The sequence below is a fragment of the Poecilia reticulata genome, linkage group LG5, assembly GCF_000633615.1.
Source record: "Poecilia reticulata strain Guanapo linkage group LG5, Guppy_female_1.0+MT, whole genome shotgun sequence".
NCBI classification, from domain to species: domain Eukaryota; kingdom Metazoa; phylum Chordata; class Actinopteri; order Cyprinodontiformes; family Poeciliidae; genus Poecilia; species Poecilia reticulata.
In genome coordinates this window covers 16,842,487-16,860,766 of record NC_024335.1, presented here as the reverse complement: position 1 = coordinate 16,860,766, position 18,280 = coordinate 16,842,487, and the positions used below count along the sequence as shown (strand labels likewise).

The 18,280-nt window shown below is 41.6% G+C and overlaps 1 protein-coding gene across 1 annotated transcript in view; it reads left to right on the top strand.

Annotated features, from left to right (window-relative positions):
• The window catches only part of LOC103465047 (monocarboxylate transporter 2-like), a 50,853-nt gene extending 40,117 nt beyond the window's left edge, over positions 1–10,736 (top strand). The window contains exon 6 of the transcript XR_533744.1: positions 10,682–10,736. The gene's annotated coding sequence lies outside the window, so the exon portion shown is untranslated. The remainder of the gene's footprint in view (positions 1–10,681) is intronic.
• Positions 10,737–18,280: the final 7,544 nt, after the last annotated feature.

Here is an 18,280-nt window from a genome sequence, read left to right as displayed (position 1 = left end):
GTCTGGTGTCTCTTGCTCCTGTTTTTAAATTTTCATTCATCTGTAGATTATGACTCAATCAAATTTGGTTCCACAAATCCACAAAATCTCTCATGAACTGTGAAAACAAAGTCAATCTGATCATTGAAAGTGTAAGAATATAACTCTTTTAAACCATTAAACTGCAGTTCCTCTTCAGTTCATGTGGGCTACAAGGAAAAAAACACAAAAAAACAAGAAACACTTTTTTTGTTTTTGCATAAGAATTTTTAACATCTCACATATGGTCTATGGCAGGGTTTCCCAAAACTTTAAAACTTCTGACCCACAAAATAAAACAGTCAGCTAAAAATTATAAAATGACAACACTAAGGGCAATCAATGGCCAAGGCTTTTATTTATTATAAATATGTTTTTTTAATATATCTTTGATAACAAATTAAAATGCATATGCTCTCTCATTGCCGTTTTAGGTACTTAGGTTAACTTAGGTTAACCTCAAGACCCCAGACTTACAAATATGTTGGGAACTTACTGGTCTATGGGGCAAAGCTTTATGGCAATACAGTTAGTGATAATAAATGGCAAAGAAATATATATTTTGACCTTGCAGCAGTCAAACCTTTCTTGTAATTGTTAACCAGCTGTTTTTATGATTACCACTGGTACTTGTCTTTGGTGAGGAACTCAAGTTTTTGAGGTTGGAACTCCTCCTTCACCCCGTAGGATTATCTGCTGGATTCAAATCGGGACTGCAGCTGAATCTCTCCAAAATGTTAATATCCCACCTAGTTCTGAAGAGATGTACCATGAAAAGGTTACTTTCAACCTAAATCCTTCCAAGTTATGAATCATTTTACATTTAGCTGTGTGCTACAAGCCCCATTTTCACTGTTAGCTTAACTAACAAGCTGCTTTGGGGGGAAATTATTAAATTAGTTATCCCCCATGTTAGAGGTTAACTTGCAGAAACATTTATAAACATGGAAACATTAATTTCACGCAGCTTAAGTTTTGTAAACAGGCACCTACATGGACACATTGGTTAGACGCCATCAAAACACAGGACTGTTTATACAGCGGCTGGTTGTTTTCTTTGAGACACATCAGCCATAGAGAACAGGCTGATATGAAATAACCCCAGCAGATATGGACATGTTGAAGTGTTTAATCGAGTAAATACTCAGATGACATTATGAATAACTAAACAATAAAGCTTTTTTTAACCTTCGGTCTCCACACTGTGCTATCAAAAAAAGAAACGCACTCTTAGACGATTGAAGGGAAAACTTTCAGTCTATAAAAAAAATGTAGTTTTTGGATAAAGTTAAACTGTTGCCGTAGCAGCACGTACACCCATCCACTTCATTGTTAATGCTAATTACTAGCTACGGGATCCTAATTACTCGGAGCAGCTGTGCCATGACTTTTGTGATCTCTTGAGAATAAAGACAATTGTTCAGGTGAAGGAGCCGAATTTCCCCCACTTTCCCATCATCTGCTACCTCCGCAGAAACAGATGCCCAAAAAAACCCGCCATCTCTCAGCAAGAGTAGACGCAGCCAATCACTTCTCTTCAAACTAACCCAAAGGTGTAGTCCAGCTCCTCGGTGGGTAACCGGTAATTGCCAAGTGCAACTTTGTGCACACGGTAAGACGCCAGGGGACAGAGTGATAGACTGAAGCTTGAGCTGAGGGAAGACTTGAGGGGAAACGAGGGATGTTTCACTGGAACAGACAGACGGTCCAGACTGGCTCAGAGATAGTGTGGCAGAGGAAAACGTGATGACTCATGTGAGAGTCGCGGCAGGACGCTCCTGACTCTGTTGTCAGCTCGCCGTCGCTCGCTGAGTTTGGCAACCTCTCCTTCTTAATATTCTCTAAAATCTGCAGTCCTGAGTTACCGTGGTGATCCGTGGCATAGTGCTGCCTCAGCAGTGTGGTGCCCGGGAGTGAAGAACAATGATGCAGTTTGGAGGGTTTAAAATTTCACACCCATACTGAGGGAAAGAATGGCAAATTGGGCATTTTGGACAAGGTGCTAATTGAGGGGAAGACGCACCATCTGCTTGGGTTTTCCAAGGTGAGCAATCATCCAGTGAGCTGGGGGCGGGGCTTCAAGTTAAGCATCGCCATTCTCCCCCACTTGCACAAGAGGGAGTCATTTTTAAATGGGACTCCAGGTATACCTTTAATCTGCCTTAACGGTCTTTGAATGAGCAAAACAGCCAGCTTGCTAGTATTTGATGTCTGTGTGACTGGACTACGCTAAAACCTGTTTTCACTGGATGCTTTTAAAATATCAGTTGTTTTGAAAACAGATCCAATAACCTGCATAGGAAGGAGACATGATACAGTAGTGCACTTCTTTCGACTGACAGCTTAAGATTTCCCAAAACACTTCTTGTTTCGCCCTAATGACTGCCATTAGTATAGCTCATGATGAATAACATTCAGTCCAGCAGTTCATACAATAAAAACTACACATTATTCTTTGTTCACAGATGTCACATGTAAGGCATTCTAGAACAAAAGACTTCCACTTGATCCTAATCAAATGGCATCAAATCCAAATGTCACGTAGTCAACAGTCGGATGTTATTGGACATCAGGACGTAGTAGGAGGATGTTGGTTTGTTTTTTTATCTTTCTGACGATGTGCAGCTGGCTCCACCAGAGCTCTCACAGCATCAAACAGCTCATAAAAAGTTGTGTGTCATTCTAACATGTTGAATCCGTAGCTCTTCTGTAAAATCACTGACTACAATTTCCCCAAGTATAAGAGGCTTGTCACTCTAATTGTAGTACTTGACCTGCATTGGGTACTGCGATTGCTGAGATGTTGTACCAAACACTTATTGTCCTAACAATAAAGAATCTTGGAAAAATACCCAAAGTTATCTAATATAACTTTGGCTGAACCCATAAAAGCAGAATAAGACAGACTGTAGATGTTACCTTCTGCGGTAGTGCTAAAAAGTGCATACTAAAGCACATTAACTTATTAAAATAGGGAGTTTTAAGTGTTTTTAGAGGGGTCTCAAGTATTTACCGATTTTAACTATTTGTGGGTGGCTGTGGTCCCTAACCTCTGTACATCAAAAAATCTGGCAAGACAATGAGGAAAAGAAATCATAAAGTGGTGAAAACTTTGATCTTGAGCGTGCCATCTTTCCTGAAATTTTGAAGTGAAACTTCCAGCGTTTCCAGTGGGTTTTTACAGCTGACCTTGTTCTACGCAAAAAGCAATGAATGTCAGAAATGAACACTAACTGACAGAAAGAAGCAAGCAAAAACTTACAGAGTGTAGATGCAAGTCCATTTTTGGTTGTTTAGACACAGTATGTACATAATCGCAAGTACAGGAATGTAAATGTTTTATATCTTCCAAATCTGGTATTTTCACCTGTTTTGAGGGGGTCTAAGTCTTAGCCAGAGGGCCACCCCTCACTTTCCCTCCCTATTGTTAGCACCTTGAGCTTGGGTAGTCTAGGCAGGAAGACCAAACCAGAGGTTCTGCACTGGACAACTTTGGGGCCAATTTCATAATAAGTCTGGTGATCTGCGCTGTCAGTTCCACTGTTTGGGGGGAAATCAGAGCTGCAGACTACACCTCCAGTCATCAATCACCTGCCCTAATCCACCGTATGAGCCAGTCCGCCCAGGCTTCAGGCCAGAGGATTCATCAGAGGGGACAATGCCTGACATCCAGAAAAATGAGCACAACCCTCCACATGCCAGGACAAATTGGTGTGCAATGTCACAGACTTGCTTAGCACAAGAGGCCTCCATTCAAAAGGGATTAAAGGATAGGAAATGTACACCCCGAGCAGCATCCGATTCTATTTTGGCTTAAAATTCTGACAGTCGGTCCCGAAAGATGCCACGCCGATTCCTGCAGGAAGTTTTCTGCAGTCATTCTGCACACATTCAGGAGTGTGTGCACCCACCTGTCTTTCACTGCCTCCCGCTCTCTCCCTCTCTCTCTCTCTCTCGCTCCTCTCACGTAAAGTGCTCATCCAAGTTGAGCAAATGAAGGGGAGAGTCATCAATCCGAAAATGATTTATGCGCCTTTTTGTCCACCGTGACACCTGGAGCACATCTGCTCCGCTGGGACCTCGGCAGATACGCTACCTGCTTCAGGGATCTGTGCACCCCCGAACCCGTCCCCTCCTCCCCCAACCTCCTCCTGAGGTTTTAGGTAAGAGATCAGTCCCTGCAGCCAGCACCTCCTCCCCTACTCAAAAAATAAAAATAAAAAAAACACCCCAGGGTAACGCAGTCTGGGCCCACCTTGGAGCTAAGCACATTAGGCGGGGAGGATATTTATGATGTGGAAATGGCCTGCTATTTATTCAGCGTACACAGAATGTGGAGATGATTCATCGCCGTCTTTCAGACCTCACAAATCTATTCGACTCATGTCTTCATTCTCCGTTTTATTCTCGACTTAGTCTGTGAGGAGTTCCCTTCTACTTACCTTTAACTATTTCCGATCCACTTAAAATTCTACGTTTTCTTTCTGTGATGGAGTCATTTTAATGTGACTAAGTTGAAAGTTACACAGAGACTTAGAAATGTCATGGCAAAACGGGAAGTATTTTGTAATTGTGACGTGGAAGGAAAAACAATGACATGATTTTATTGAATTGAATTTCAATTTATACCTGGAGTTTGACTAGGCCAATATTTTTCCTCCAGTAGCTCAGTCCATCTACTGAAATACCGGGAAATACCATCATGTTTGCCTGTAGATTTTTGTTGGTTCATAACCAAAATCCATTGAATTGGGTTTTTGTAACATGTCAGAATTCAAGCAAAGTTCAGAGGGTATGAATACTTTTTTTTTTTAACAAGGCACTGATTTTGGGGGATTTGTAGATTTATCCAGGCAACAGTAAACCTGACAGGAGTCATAGATGAGCGCAGAGCAGCTGAGCAGAGAAGAACCCAACTCTGAATAAAGTCGGTCACTAGAGATCGTTTCTGAGCGCAGCAGTGAAATTAGAAAGTAATTTTAGGTCAGCCATCACAGTTAATGAAATCCCACTGGAGCAGGTTGAAGTGAATCTACAGTAGATTACCTGAACAAGTAAAAACGTGCAATTAAAAGACATAGCTTACTAAATAAACTATGTTTACTTTCCATTAATTTCCCAGCTTTTTCTTCTCCATAGTTACATTTGGTTTGAATCTTTTGACTACATACCAAAGATGCATAGATGTTTTGACTGCTATCTTTGTGTGGGAAAAAAAGTTGCTGGGTGTCAATTTAGTACAACATGAATCATTTTGCATTATAAATCATTTGTTCGATGTCAGTCAAAGAGAGAAACGGAAGTCTGACTTTGCTTGAGGGGAAAAAAAGATGAAAGCCTCGTCATCTGTTGTGATGTCTACATTTGCTGTTTTTCAGGAATCTAAAGCTCCCTCCTAGTAGTGTCATAGTTTATATTTTTAACACAATCACATCGGGGAGTCAAAGATATAAATAGAATAGAAGAAGTAAAATAAAACAATAACAGATGGAAATACAATGCAAAAGCCGAAGTCCCCAGGATACACGCTACACCTTTAATGAATCGATACCTCCGATACCACATCATGGGATCTGTGACCACTTTGGAGAGTAGTTTCTAGTCTGGCTGACTGACTACACACACACACACACGCACACACACACACAGACAGACAGGGAAAAAGACAGAACGAGAGAACCAAATGGGGTAAGAGAAAAAAGAAACAGTAAAAGGAGGAGTCTGTGCAAGTGTGACAGCGGATCAATAGTCGTGTTTGTGGCGGCGCTCCCACAGGAGTGCTGCAAGTATATGAAAAGCCGCTGCTGATGGCTGAAGGTCCTCTCAGAACATTCCCTGTGTGTTTAGCCCTGAGCCAAGGTTAACCCCGGCACAAAGACGCCACAAAACCTCAGCCTGCTTCCCCAGGGCTACATACGCTCACACAAGCTGGAGCCCCCCCACAGGAGCCTTTCTTTTTAACATGTGCATGTGTGTGTGTGTGTGTGTGTGTGCGTGTGTGTGGGGGTGTGCGTGTGTGGCTCGTGTTGACAAAATGGTGGAGAGTGAAAGTCTGCGGCAGCCACCTATCTTGACAGAACCTAAGCTCAGTTTTCCTGTAATTACATTATAGACGATGCTGGACAGGCGAATCCTTATAACATCGTCAAAAACTTAGGTTATTTCAGCAGTTTAATTCAAAAACCAGAAAACATATATAGAGTCATCACACAAGGTGATACATTTTATGTTGTCTTCTACTTATTTTGATGACCAAAGATTACAACTGATAAAACCCAAGTGCCTTGGTTTGTTAAAATATCACAAAAGAGCAACAGAAAAAGCATTGTCAAAACATGGAATAGCTGGGATAATTTTGCTTATTTTAAATGTACACTTCTTTAAATGTCCGGTGAGTAAACAAAGTTGCTCATTTATCCATAGCAACTGGAACTTTCAATATCTAGCATTACAATAATTAAAATTCGTCTATTAAAAGAGCGCCCCTCAGATTAACTTCACTCCCTGCTACGGCGTTAGTGAAATTACGGTGATGACCCGATATTGGCTGGAAAGCGCAACGTCCCTCTTTTCAGAGACGTTATTATTTTTCAGATAGCGTCAAGTTTGCTGGAATTACGGTACTGCAAATTTGTCTGGATCGCCAATGCTATTTTCAGTCTGGAAGGGTTAAGCAGATGTTGGTGCTTTTGTCATTGTGGCCAAGTGTTTTTAGTAAATGGAATCTACAGAAGGAAGCATGAAGGGCTTTCAGGTTTTCTGGTAGACACCTGCACTGACTAAAACACAGAAGATCCTGAATCATCACTGAATGGAAGCTTCACACTGGACATCAAGCAACTTCTGTTGAAATAAAAGATCATATTTACTCTACTCTGGAAACGGGTCTCTGGATCTCTTATCCACAGTCCAGTTCTTTTGCTCTTTTGTCCAGATATCTCTTGTTCATATGTGAACTAACACAAGAAAAGCTCACACCTTCTGAAGTTATTAAGACATTAAATGTGCTTGGTTTCCCGTCTTAACAAGGCTAAAGTTATCCGTGTTGATGATGCTCCTTTTTTCTTCCACTCATTGTTCCTTTAACATGCTTGGATACCACACTCTGTAAACAACCAGGTTCTTTAGCAATGCCCTTTTCAGACTTACCCTACTTGTGGATAGAGTCCATGACTGTCTGTTGTGTTTGTTTTTTAATAAATCTTTGCGTATTAAACTAGCTTAATTTTTTAAAATTTTGAGTAGTTTGTGGAGATGCACCTGCACTTCGAGAAAACCTTGCAGAAAAATCACCAACAGAGAGTAATTACGCAGTTCAACTGCTATGTCTCCATATGTGGCTGATAGTTCTGCTGTGAACTGCAAAGGAATTATTTCATTAAATGAACGATGTAATTGCACGCTAAAGCAAAGCTAACCTCTGTGATTTTTCTAGGCTTAATTTCCATATTAACGTCACTTTATTGCTTTTACCAGCAATAAACAGCCCCTCCGAGAGAGAGGTAATAACTGCTGGGCCGTAACGCTGCTAAATCATGCATTTAAAGCGGTACAAAGTGCGTACGAACACTTTGCACTCAGGCTGGACTAGAAAACTCCACATGCTCGTGTAAATCAATGGAACATTGTCCTCTCTTGTTAAAGCCAGATACATGAGAAGAAAAAGCTCATCTTCCTTCCAAATTACATCCTTCCCCCCAAATTTGCCACCGACGACGGATCCGTGTTGTTTTTGATTACAGAGATGGAGGAAAACAGGAAGCTTGTCATGCTCTCTACAGTAATGATGGGATACTCTGTCAAGCAGCTCTCAAGGTGTCTAAATCCTTCTCCTCAGCCGCACTCCTGCCCGTACGGGCCGTAACTAGCTGCGATGAGCCCCGACAGGCCGTCATCGCCACAGAGGACTGATGGAATACTAATTAGCGTGCCACCACTTGAATTATTCATGCATCTTAATTAGGGGAGAGATTTCCCATTAGGGTTTTAGATGTGACTGAACAGTTTGGCTCCAATTTTTGTGAGAGAGTCGGCCGAGGATGTAAACAGATTGTGCACGAATGCAAACATTAGGGCTGAGTGTACCTGTGCGCAAGAAATAAAAATCAAGCGCCTCTTTAATTCAAACTGAATACTCCTAGGCCAGCAAAACGCAGAGGAAGAAGACGGCGACGGAGTTACGCAGTATTCATCCCAAATTGTAACTTCTGCTTACAAAAAGCAACCCAACTTTTCTCTTTGGATTGTACAAGTAACACCAGCTGCTTCCCTGAAAAGCTACACAGAAAACACACACATATACCGCAACCCTTCTGCAAGGTTCATGTATTAACTAATGTGCTACGGCTCGTCATAGCAACCGGCGCGTGATGCTCCTCTCTGTGTTTTATGCCGAGGCACGACGCGCTGGCCGGCCCAGGACCCAGGCCACATCCATCTGCTGCAGTTTAGCAGGGGAAATTAGGCACTCAATGTAGCATATTTGTTTAAGTAATTGGAAAGTAATTAATAACCTGAAAATATAATAATGTGCTCGGCAGCGGCCCTTCATCTGCGAAGCACCGAGGGGGGAAAAGTCTGCTGCCGAGGGCGCAGGTGTCTCGTCAGCACATTACGGCGCTGCAGCTTTCAGCGTGTCTCGGAGTGAGATGAATAGGAATGACTTTAGAGAAGGGGATGAGGAGGAATTAAATGTTGATTCATAGGCGGGGCACTGACACGGTGCTCCACGGGACGCCACGTAGCGGGGCGTTTATCGGCAGAACGATTGGCTCCAGACGCTTCAGCTCTGGCTCGCAGAAACACTCTGCGAGGATGGCAGTGAAACAGGAAGCCCCGGGATTAGGCCAACATTAAACCTCGCCTCTAATTACACCGTTCAGGGCTTGTTTTTTTCATAAATAGTTGATGAAATGTCATCTGTTCTGGTGAGGAAGCTCAGGAAGGGAATGTGTTGAGCTCAGGGCTCAGTTTTACACAAACACACTCACCATGTATGTGTTGTCGTTTTTTTATTATAAGTTTTGCACTGTAGCTTGAATAAAATGTCTCTATTCATCGGTTGAGTCTTGATGCAACTTTGTGTTATAAAAAAAAATCTTTCTGCCTAACTTTACATCCTGTGGGGGCTCGTCCGGTGTTTCACAGCTTGGTTTCTGAGGACTAGTGATTATTTTCTCTTGTGGGAGAAGAACGGTTCTTATGATTAGTCCCATTAGTAAGAGTGGACTTTCTTAGCTTCCAAAAGCTATCTAAAATTGTGTGTCTAAGTAATTGATAATGTTTAAACATACATGATATCAAATGTTTGAATATACAGTATTTCTGTCATCTTACATATCATTAAGCAGCGTGCTAAAAAAACGTCATTTTAAAATAGAAAAACATCTAATGTCTATGCAGGTCATTTGCTGAATAATGCGATTTGGGCCTTGTGTAATGAACACTCTTCCTGTGTATTATCAAAGTAATTTCATTGTGTTTCCTGCAGTCAGTTACTGGCTCTCCTTTTCAGTGTGTTGTCTCTGCAGCAGCTATTCCCTCCAGCATCACAACAGAAAAGAAACGGCTTCGGTTTCCAGCTCGGACCGTTCACTGTGAAGATCCGTTTCATTCCCCACTGACACACCACTGAGGAGGCAAAAAATGGAAAGGGTGGTGGCGCAGGGTTAAAGCACACAACCCACATGTGGAGGCCTCAGTCCTTAACGTGGCCGTCACCGATTCCTGACTCGTTGACCTTTGCCGCATGTCTTCCCCCTCTCTCATAATCCACTTTCCTGTCGCTTCACTTTCACTTTCAAATAAAGGCCACTAGAGCAGAACGAAAAGGGAGAAAAAAAGAGAAAAACAAAAGGACATAAAAGAGAAATGAATATGAATTAAAGATGAGTTATGACATGCTAACTACCCTGAGTCGTAGACATTGTTAAGTGTTTTTCATTCTCATGGAAAGTACCCCTGGTCCCTTGCCTTCAGGTTTGGCAGTGCCTCCTTTCTGCCCTCTTTACCTCCAGCTGGTCTCAACAGATAGTTGTTCACACGGAGCCTGGTTCTGCTGGAGGGTTCTTCTTGTTAGAAGTTGTCTCTTGCCATATGGCTGCTCAGCATGAGAAATTGTGGCAAAAGCATTTACTTTATGCGATTGTTTGATACAAAAAAAAATTCTCAACTGAATTTGACTTCACTATAGTAATAATATCTTTATTCGACTCAACGTGATTGTATTTTGTAAGTGGATTTGGACTGAAGCCGTTTGTCTCTTAACGTAGCCTGAGATGATATTTGTTTGGGAACTGGTCTGATAAATAGGACGACTTGAATAAAACTGACATGTTTTAATCAGTAAAGTCAGGCATAAAAGTTAAAACTTGTACTTGTGGCATGGCACGGAAGAAGGAAACCGTAAGAAGCATGTACACACGGGTGATTGACAGCGCAAAGACCCTCCTCCTGGCACTGATTAGTTGCTTCTGATATAAGCAGATGACCACAATTTATTCACAGATTACATGTCTTATACTGTCACAACAAAGTGACAGTTTTAAGAAAGGTAAAAAAAAAATGTTTAAATAAATGTTACATTATGTAGCGTTAATATAAATGTTGAACAATAACCCAGGTAAACCATCCAACCATTGTCTAAAACCACCTGTGCTTGCAGGGTCGCGGGGATTCTGGACGCTGGCCACTCAAACCAAGTTCCCTGGAACATCCTGGTATGAAAGCACAGAAATTGACCTTCCGACTGCTTCTTCCTAATATTCCTAACAAACTGCATGTCATGGCCTGAAAAGTTCAGAAATGGCCTGTCCTCACTCTTTCTCTTTCAGAAAAACCTGTGTGCTCCAAACACACAGACACACACAATCTACTCCCCCTGAGACCACCCAAGCAGCTGCTCTGTGTGCGTGTGCATGTGTACGTGTGTGTGTGTGTGTGTGGTGGTGGGGGGGCACTTCAGGCATTATCGAACTCTGCCACAGAGTCTGTCTGTCATGTGTCCTTGAAAGTGTGAGTGAAGGGCGATGGATCCAGGTGGAGCGAGCCAGGAGGGATCTCCCAGCTCGCCGCCGCCACTTTGTTGCTCCACCAAGACGGCAAATTGACAGCTGTTTCTCTGCTTGAAAGAGTTGTTTGGAAAATTCCTGTTTTCGCGCTCTCTGCTGAAGCTCTGTGAAGTGACTCATGAAGAGCAGTAGGTGATGCAGTCATGTTAATCCACCGGCGTGTACGGAGAAATAAACTCTGCCAGGAACTTTTAGTACGGTTACCATCTTGCTTTGAGTTTCAGTTGCTTTTATAATGACATTTATGTCACAGCTGAAGTTGTTTTTACCCAAGTCTTTTTTTTAAATTATTATATAGAAAAATGTAATTCTAATAAATACACTCTCATTTCATTCACATAGATTTGGTATTTTGTATTTGGTTTGTGGGCAGATACCTTCTACCAAAACAAGGAACTTCCTCATATTTGTAGGGTAAATATTTTTTAAACCAGCTCAGTTCATCACTGTATGCAATTCTAACTAGTACTTTGTAACTTTGGTTAAAATGATCAAAATCAGCTCACAAAATGTACTTGCTAAATTGACCAACAAGGCTGGTAGTGTGTTAAACTTGTCACCTGCTGCTAAAGAAGGCATCTTCTGTACAAATCTTCACAAGTAATTGACATTTCTGCATTTAAAGATGTGATAAATCACAAAAATATGGCCAAAATGTTATCCACCATAAAAGCTGTAAAGATATTTAAACTAATTAAATAAGATTAGACTGAAGAAGATTTTTTCCCATCATGAGTGAACGTTCAGACAACGTCAGATCGTTATCTCATCGTATCCGACGTTTGGCGAACTTCAGATCCGGTCATTTGGCATTCGACTTTCTAACTACGTTCGGAGGACGAAGCCTAAACATTTGCTTTCTAGCTGGGTTTTGACATCAGAAAAGCTGATCCTGATTCTGTACATCTAAAGAGACAGCTTGTTTTCTTTTTCTCTTTTTTCTTTTTAGGGCCAAATTCTTTGAAGCTATCAGTAATAGCTGGATGGTGGATTCTTTAGGCAGAAAGGATCCCTGGTATCAGTCGTTTTTTTTTTTTTTAACGCATCTACCCAGTGCTGACTCAGGGTTTGATTTGATGCAAAGTGAAATACGGCGCTGTTTTTCATGGGATAATTGATGGCAGCAGTATGTCTACAAACATGGAGACGTTATTATTAAGCCTCCCTGAGGCTGTGCTCCAGCATCCCGCTCTACGCCGAGGTTTGAGTTATACTGGGAAACTATGGCGTGAGCACAGGCGAGTTTGTGTTTGCGTCGACCTTGATGACTCCACGGCTTTATGTGCTTCCACACATGATGATCCACTGCAAACATTCAAAAAAGAAAACACACTGCCATGTTTTTCTGCCTTCTGACCTTGCTCTGCTCACAAGAGCTCATTACTGAGGGGGGTGGATGGCAGTGGAAAGGGTGGCAGGGAAAATCAGACATGACCCTCAGATTTCTGGAGCCGACATGAAAGCACCACGCTACCAGAAGAGAAGGGAGAAGGGGGGAGGCAGAGCTGTCCACAGCCTCAAACGGGGAACATACTGGTTTGCATAATTTAAGGTTAATGAGGAAACAACCGCTGATTAATCTCACTCGTTTTATCACAGTTGGATTTGATCTAACAGAGTGCTTTTTTATATATATTAAACATCAAATAAAGTGATTTAACAACAGGAAAATTCAACTTTTTATTTTCTGAATTTAAAATATTTTTGTTATTTCTCTTTTTGTTTTGTTGTTTACCTGGACAACTTCTTCGTTCTTTTAACATACTGGATATGACTGGATATTGTTATGACAGGAAATAAGTACCACGGTATTTAACATGTGGTACAACAATGTGACATTTAAAACCAGAGAAATATTATAGTCTTTTAAACATACTGTGAGTTGTGAAGGTATAAATGTGTCTGAACAGAATTAAAGAGTGAACACTTTGCATCAAATACTCAGTATTTTAACTTTCCTTCTTTCTACTATATGTGAATCAATACCTTGATTAGATTAGATGAGGCCAGATGACATGGCAATGACGGCCTCGAAATAGTTTTTGTCAACTGTAACAGTGTATTACATTTAAACCCACGTGATGGATTGATTATGTCTAAAAAAATTGCACAATCGCTACAGTGATATAAAGCATGCTGTTTCAGTTGTTTGGTAAAATCAGAGCGTTGACATGTGGGCATCAGAATAACAACGCTGGTCGAAACCAAAACAGAAACCACAATGTCCATACTGAATGTTACCAGAATAACAATGTTTTAAATTACAGTTTCTGTCGTAAGTGGTTATTTCTGTCCAAACAGGCTCGTTACAGAGTTCTGTTAGATTCCATTGTTTGGTGCTGGTTTGTTAAAGCTTCATGGACTCAAATAGTCAGGACTTTTTCCTTGGCTGGACATCTTGCCGTGCACCGAGGCCTGATTTCAGTTTTCTGTCGGATCGCTTCTGCTGTGTTCCTGGTTCGTACTTTCTAAGTTGCTTGTCGATTTCAGACATGGAAGTGAAAGTAATTATTGTGAGCAATAGCTGAGTGAGAAAAGTTGAGGTGGAACAAAAAAGGATGCGGTGTAATTGTCTATGTCGCAAAAGCAAATGATTAAAGTCACGTAAAGGAGCAATCAGGAGAACTGTTTGTGTAACACTTATTACATGACCTGGCGATTCAAAAGCTCCTATAAGGCATGAAGGTATTCTGTGCTTTACATGTAGTTTGACAAACTGCACAAACCTGATGTGTGGGGACATAATTTGTGCCAAAACACACAGTACCTTGACTTTTAATGAGTGCTGTGGAGGCGGAGGCAGCCTTTGGCCTCCTATCTCTCAGTTATCCTCACAGAGGTAATTGAGCAGAGGGACACATCGTTCTCTTCTCCCACAGCCACATTACCTTCACCCTCCACCCACCCGCCCCCGCAGCCCATGCCTAATCACACCTCTATTTGCATGGAGAGCACTAAGAATCAGCCTCAATAACGCCGCACTGCCTTGAAAGATGAGTTTTTAATCTGCGAGAGGAGATGAGTTTCTGACCCGCACCTGTTTGTTTCTACAGTTTCTTTTTCCTGTCGTACCAAAGTGACCCGCGGGTAAATTTGCGGAGGCAGGATAGCTGCTCGCCTCCCTAAGTACTGTCATTGTGCATTTATTAATATCCCCATATCTGACATGGCGGAGAAAATGGTTCTTGGCGATAAAGGGCACTTGTCTTGGTGGGTGAGACCGTCTAACAGGCAATCAGCTGGGCTGACAGCCAGTGTCATCTGGTGTGTGTGTGTGCGTGTGCATGTGGATGTTTTTGTGCAAGCTGCGAAGAGGGCTGCAGTCTTTCGGAGAGGGGTGAGTTTTTATTCTTCTCCCATTGCCCTCTATTGACCCATGTAATGGAGAATTGCACAAGGGGAAGTGTTTGAAATATTCCTTGGATGTAGGTAATGTGTTCATCTGGAGGAGTGGGCCACTTTTCATCCATCTATAACCTAACATATACTGTTGGTTTTGTTTTATATGTAAAAATGCCAACACATCTACCTTCAGAAGTCTTGAATGATCACCAGCGCTCCGCTAATGTTGAGGAAAAAGCCTCAGATGAGTGAAGAGAGCGTCTCAAGGAAGTTGCTTCTTTAAAACACATTCAAGAGAGTTGGATTTCCAGGGTCAGAGTGTGAAACTTTAGGTGGAATGAGGGGAAAATGTGTTTTCACTAAACTAAAACAATGTGATTTCTTTAGAACTTCTTAGATCTCTAAATATCTAACGAAGCAATGTTGTGTTTCTGTTTTTGGACGACCAAGTGTATTTCTTCTAGATGTAGGAGATCAAACAGCCCTTGAGAGGGGGCAGTCACATTTCTTAACTTTATAATAATGACACTTAAACTTTACCTTAGGTTTGCAACACAACATCCAGATATAGGTTTTATAGCAGACCCACTGGTTTGTCATCTCGATATAAGCTAGCAGCTATTAGCTCACTGTAGGTAATCCTACAGATGACCCAGGGATGGCCACTGGGTCCAAGAGGACACCACTGGTCTGCTGGTACCAAATGATGGATTCAAGAAGCAAAGTATGATCAGTAACATAGTGGATGTGATGTAAAAAGACATGTAGCTTTCATTGTTACACATTGTATACAGTGTTTTTTTTTTTTTATCTTGTTTTACCTTGCTGGAAACTGGCCAGAAAAATAGGAAAAGTGGAGGCTAACCAAGCCGTGTTAAATTAAATTAATGTTCATAAACCAATCTGCCTCCTAATGAATTAAGATGAAAATGAACTATGAATCCTGCGAACCAGCCATGGCGTTAATGTCCTGCTCCTCAACTTCGTTAGAGACATTCTTTAAACGCAGCACTGAGTGACTGTGTCAGAGGTGCTGCTGCTACATAACAGTACGGTTCTGTTAAGAAAATGTCACTTTAAAATGGCTGATATTTTACTTTAACGCAGCTACATTTTGGCCATGGTGACATCTAGGAGAGAGCATCTGGTTAGTTGAAGCGGGTGCAACCGTTCACCGTTTAATGAGTCTTCAGATAAAAATTGATGTTATTTCCACCCATTGGTATTCTGTAAAGATGGTTCAAAAAGGTTTTGACTGAAGGTGAATGAAGGTAAATGAAAAAAAAAATCATACTTACAAACTGACACATTGTCGCTGCAAAATGTCCTGATAGCAGGCAGTGGCAAGTGGGTGACATGACTTCCTGCACCCCATGGAAATACTTTAAAAAAAACAAATGGTGGAAATGAGAGATTGTTTTAAATAAACTTGTAGTCCAGCAAACCCACTCAAAGCAATTTGACAAAAAATTTTTTAAAAGAGCTCTTTTAAAAAAGGAAGTAAAGAAGAAGAAAAAAGAAGCTCTTTCAGTGTTAAGTGCATTGAACTGGCGTAAACAGGAGAACTACAGCAGGGAACCAAAAGGTTAGCCAAAGTTTACAAGTCGTTGATGTATTCAGCCTCCGCATATGTTGAGTTATGATTTACATATTCAGGCCGAGACACTGTATGCTGACTTTCGGTTTACTTGCTTTGTAAAAGCAATTCGCTCGCATCACTCAGTACAAACAGAACTTCAAGCATATTTATCTGCACAAACAGCTCGTCCCATCTTCCCACAGAGGATAAACACAGCACGCGCGCAGAACGGCATCACTTTGATGTTTGTATGCGGATAGAGACACACATCCGCAGCGGCACAGGTGAAAATAACACACACTGCACACCTACTTCAATTACCCACAGCTCCTGCATCCTTCGGCGGGCATCCTAACAGCCGTGCTAAACTTCATCACCTTGTTTACTGTGTTCGCTTTGGAGGGAATTTCAGCCTTCATCTCGCCATTACTATTCGGCTTTTACACCGCTGCCAAAAATCACAGGCGACAGGCCACTTTTCCTCCCCCTCGGCCGTTCACCGCAAAACTCTCCGCGTCGGCGCATGCGTCAGTCATTTGAGGGGCCGCGCGACAGCCCCGCGAGCGCGCGCGCACACACATGTGCAGGTCTCATTTATTCATCCGGAGTGTGAGGCGACAGCAGCGGAGAAAGAGGCATTGGAAGGAAAGCGTTATCGCTATTAACCGTCAAAGTCACCTTCACCCCGAGGCACAACCTGCTCGGTTCATATGGGACTAAAACACACATTCATAAGGATGATGCATGAAGCGCATGCATCCAGAGGCCACCAAAAGCAAGTTCCTACTAGTAAAAAAAAAACAAACAAAAAAAAAAACTAGGAATACTTTTAAGCTTGCATTAAAACTTTCCTCCTTTTGTAAAGTTTCTAAGCTCATGCTATCCTGAGCTAGCTTTGTAATTACGTTTCTACAGGTTTAGGCCGCTGGAGGACAGACTAGCCACTTCCTCTCAGCCTGCTTCTTTCTCCTACTACTGGCCAGTTATGAGATGTCTGCAATTATTGCTGTTTTAACTTTGTTCTTTTTTTATGTTACAATCAAAATTGACAATAAAATCGCACAAATTACGTTTTTTCGCTAAAAGGTTTTTTGCGCGTGGATGAAGTTTTTCAGCTGTATCAAAATTTGTGTATTTAGCTAAAAGGCAAAGGAAACACTTGTCGCATCACGAGTCACTCCAGTTTGTAAATGGCAGCAACGCACTTATTTGTAGGTATTGTCCTCCTTGGACAATGTGCAGCCGGCTCCACTTGAGGGCTCACAAGCTCAAGTTTGTCATTCAAAAGTTGAATCCAAAGCTCTTCTGTAAAATAGCCGACTAAAATTTCCCAAAAATGCAGCATGCACTCCCACGTATAAGTATCTAGACGTCAGTCTTCCTGTTAATGTCTCTGTGATTTTACCCTAATCTGTGTGAAATAGATGTATAAATATATAAAACATAAATGGAAAACAACATGTTCATTGTTGGAAATGCAACAATATCTTGTATGATTTTTTTGATGTATTAAACAATCTACTGGGATGGTTAATTCTAGTTCAGGAGAGGGGACTGACGGCTAAAAAAAACCCCAAAAAGGGTTTATATTATTGAACAGAAAATAACTAGTCTGTCCGAGGCTGTAGATTATGTCATAATACATTGAGAATGTATGTAATTGAATTTTATGATATGGAACAGATAAGTGTAAGATGTTTTTTTTTTTTTTTTTTTTTTATTGAAGGGACCGCAGGTGGACACATCTTCACCACACCAGCAACAAAATAATCTCTGTAACTTTAGTTTTTTCCTCACCAAACTGTGTTTGGCCTTCAGCATACATACATCTCACTTGATTTCTTTTACCTGGGCGTCTTCAAAGCACAACGTCACGACACGCTGAAACATCTGAACTGAGGGTGTCAGCTGAGAACCTGCCGGGTGCTCCAAAATACCTTGGGAGCCTAATTATCAAGCAACTGGAGGCAGCTTTCTCTCGCCCCAGCTTCTGTTTTAATTAAGGGGCCCCCCTTTGCCTCCAGAGGTCACACCAAACAAAGTTTGTATCTCGGGGAGTGGATTTCTTTTCTCACAGCGAAAGTTAGGAGGATGACACTGAGAGAGTCAGGAAGGTGGGAATAAATATGGGAAAGGATGGAGGCAAATAATAGAGGAAGAGTAAGAAAGACATAAGAGAATAATAAGTACAAAGAGCAAAGCTCCGTTTTCTCAAAAAACATCAGTCGAATCTCCCTTTTAAATTCTTGGACCGCAAGAATGTAAAAATACA